Source organism: Octopus bimaculoides, chromosome 1 (genome assembly GCF_001194135.2).
Source record: "Octopus bimaculoides isolate UCB-OBI-ISO-001 chromosome 1, ASM119413v2, whole genome shotgun sequence".
NCBI classification, from domain to species: Eukaryota; Metazoa; Mollusca; class Cephalopoda; order Octopoda; family Octopodidae; genus Octopus; species Octopus bimaculoides.
The window spans coordinates 16,511,769-16,514,769 of record NC_068981.1 but is presented as its reverse complement, the minus strand read 5'-3'; the positions used below and the strand labels follow the sequence as shown (position 1 = coordinate 16,514,769).

The 3,001-nt window shown below is 36.3% G+C and overlaps 1 protein-coding gene across 4 annotated transcripts in view; it reads left to right on the top strand.

Annotated features, from left to right (window-relative positions):
- LOC106876580 (glutamate receptor 2) overlaps positions 1-3,001 on the top strand; it is a 737,813-nt gene that overhangs the window by 21,480 nt on the left and 713,332 nt on the right. The window lies entirely within an intron of this gene.

Below are 3,001 nucleotides of genomic sequence, written 5' to 3'. Positions count from 1 at the left end.
TATATAACTTAAGCGCACGCTCATCCACATATATAAATTTGAGTAAAGATATTGAACTCTTGTTTTGATCCTCTTGCTATATCGAGTTCATTCGTGCTCAGCTATCATCTGTACCGTGTTCCAGCTTTGAGAATGAGATTTCTCGTAAATAGTACATTTAGAACTGCTTTATCTAACGTACTTTTTCATTTTGTAAGACATTAGGGTGAATTAGGAAGGACGGGGTGCTGGAGATTGCTGCTATTTCTAGCCGCTCACTGACGTGACTGCGTACAGGATCCTTTCTACGCTTGATTTATTGAACTATTTGTCTGTTCTCCGAATGTGTTCAGCTTGTCTTATTGTTGACAGGTGTTCGATTTTCTGTCGCAGCCTTCCATTATTGAATGTTTGTAACAACATTTACAAGTGTTCTTTAATCAGCACGACATAGAAAATAGCGACAGACACGTGAGAAAATACACACACACACACACACATTCACACGCAAGAACAATATATATATATATATATATATATATATATATATATATATGTATGTATGTATGTGTATATATATATATATGCGTGTGGTGTATGTATTTACTAAACACACGGACACATATCGCTTATAGTTGATCATCTAATTAAACATAACAATGTATCTGTGTGTGTGTGTGCATGTGCGCGCGCACTTGTCTGTATATAGTGTGTCTGTAATTACTTATGCCGCACCATACTTCTGGCAATGACATCTGTTAAATCCTACGATTCTTTCTTTTAATTCTTTACTATAAAAACAGATTTATATTCTTCAACTAAAATATTGTGTCAAAGGAATTTTAAATGGACAATATCAAACGCATCAATCAACCACTACAAGACAGTATGACATTTCCAGCAATGCTATAATCCGCTGTATATTCAATTATCAATATATTTATATAGTTATGATTTTGGTTTTGTACTTATGACAGTTGCTTCGCCCTAGGCCATGGCTCATCGGGCATCATATGATGATCACATCTTCCTACCTTGTAATCAGGTGCGGGCGTGCCAGTGAAACGGTTACGCACGCCTTCGTATACTTTGAGGAACTGAGGGAATTGATGACCTTTGCCGAACAGCTCATGTCGGAAACAGAAAGAGTACGGCTCTCGTCTGAGTCCATGATAAAGATTGTACCACCTTCCTCTTTCACCAAAGAAAAGAAGGTAGCTTTCTTCTGCATAGTAACCATGCTGAAAGATGTGGTATAGAAGACGCTACTGAAAGGGATCGCGACAGGCCAATTCATCTCTGGACGTGGGCTGGTGAATTACTTCGTAACCCACCTTTCCAGTAAGACCCGTCTGGAGAGAAGAAACCTGCCGCAATGAGTATTCGGGAAAAGATGGACGAATGTGGTAAGAATGTGGAGTATACAAGGTGCCGTGCTTGCACGGTCGGACCAAGCGTAAGGGAACGAAAAGAATTACGGAAAAGGAAATTAACCGGCGGGTTAATCCAAATACCCGAACATAACAGTGACATTAATTTCATTTATAATTTTAAATCATCCGTCTTCATTTATTTATAAAAACTCATACGTTTCTTATCTATGTAACGAGTACGTCTGACCTGATATGTCCCTTGTCTGTCCTTGTTTGTCCCCTCTATGTATCCTTTTTATAAGGTAAATAAAGAAAATCTGCCTTGTAATCAGTGTTTTTTGTATATGCAGAACTACGTTATGGAAATGGCGTTTCCTTATTCTGAGATACTAAGGTGTAATTTTAGTGAGATTTGATTGATATTCCAATCAGGTTGAGCATCCACATACACGTTGAATGGTTGGCTCAATTTGAATATTGCATTATGTAAGAGGATCCTTGTCCATTTCGACGCTAAATATTCATGCCATGGAAATGCTGAATGAAAGTCGTCTGTTAATTTTTGGATGTCAAATTACAAGTGTTGTAGCTTCCTAGTTGATTTATATGACAAGAAATGCATAAGGCAGCATGATGTGGTTTTAGGCAGATTTGGTTTCTGATTCCAGGAGGTCGAAATACCCTTTTCTCTTTTTACTGTCAACACATACGTGATTTCATCGGTTTATGGAGCGTTCAAGAGTTGCATACGTTAGTTGTAAAAGGGAGAAGAACTGGAGTTAAAATATCGAAAGTCTTTTTTCATTTGTCGTTTTTTTTGCGCAATCAGATTCTTTCATGTTTAAAGTATCGAAATCTAAAGATTCTTTTGGAAAAAAAAAGTATCAAAAATAAAAATGTTGTATGACAAAATATATGGTTTATGAGGATCACATTTAAAATTTGGTGATTAAGACGCAGATTCATGTTTGTATGTATGTGCATGTGACTGTGTTTGCGTGCGTATTTCTGTTTGTGTATGTGCTTGCGTGTGTACATGTGAGTTGACATGCATTTTGGTATAAGGAATTTGTATCCTTTAAGAAAGAACCACGTATAAATGAATATATGTTAATATAAGCCTTTATAGACATATTTTCTTCGGTATTTGCGCAGATATATCATAGCACCACAATGCGATCCAGAAACTGAATAAGATCAAGAGCAGTAATGGTTCTACCGAGTACACAATATCTCTGATAATTGTGTTCATTTTCCTACATTTTTTTCATTTTTTTTCTTCTTTTTGGCAATGAAATCTGTGATTTTCCAACGCACTACTTCCGGTGAGATGGCTTTTTCTTTAATTACATATCCATTCCAAAATATTGCTTGCTAAGACTTTGGCATAGCTTCCAGAAGTGTAAGCCTCCTGCTTCGATTTTATTTCTGGCAAAGCGTGATAGCAAAGATGTTTCGAGCTGAAGACATTACTATTAATTATGAAAGGAATTCGTACAATAAAAGAAGAGAAATTGTTACTAGCGGCAATTGAAACAGTGAGATACACGGTCGATTGCTCCCACAAATTCTATTATTTATAACAGCATGACTTTATGTGAATAAGTGTATGTGCATATATATGTATATGTATGCATATGTGTGTATAT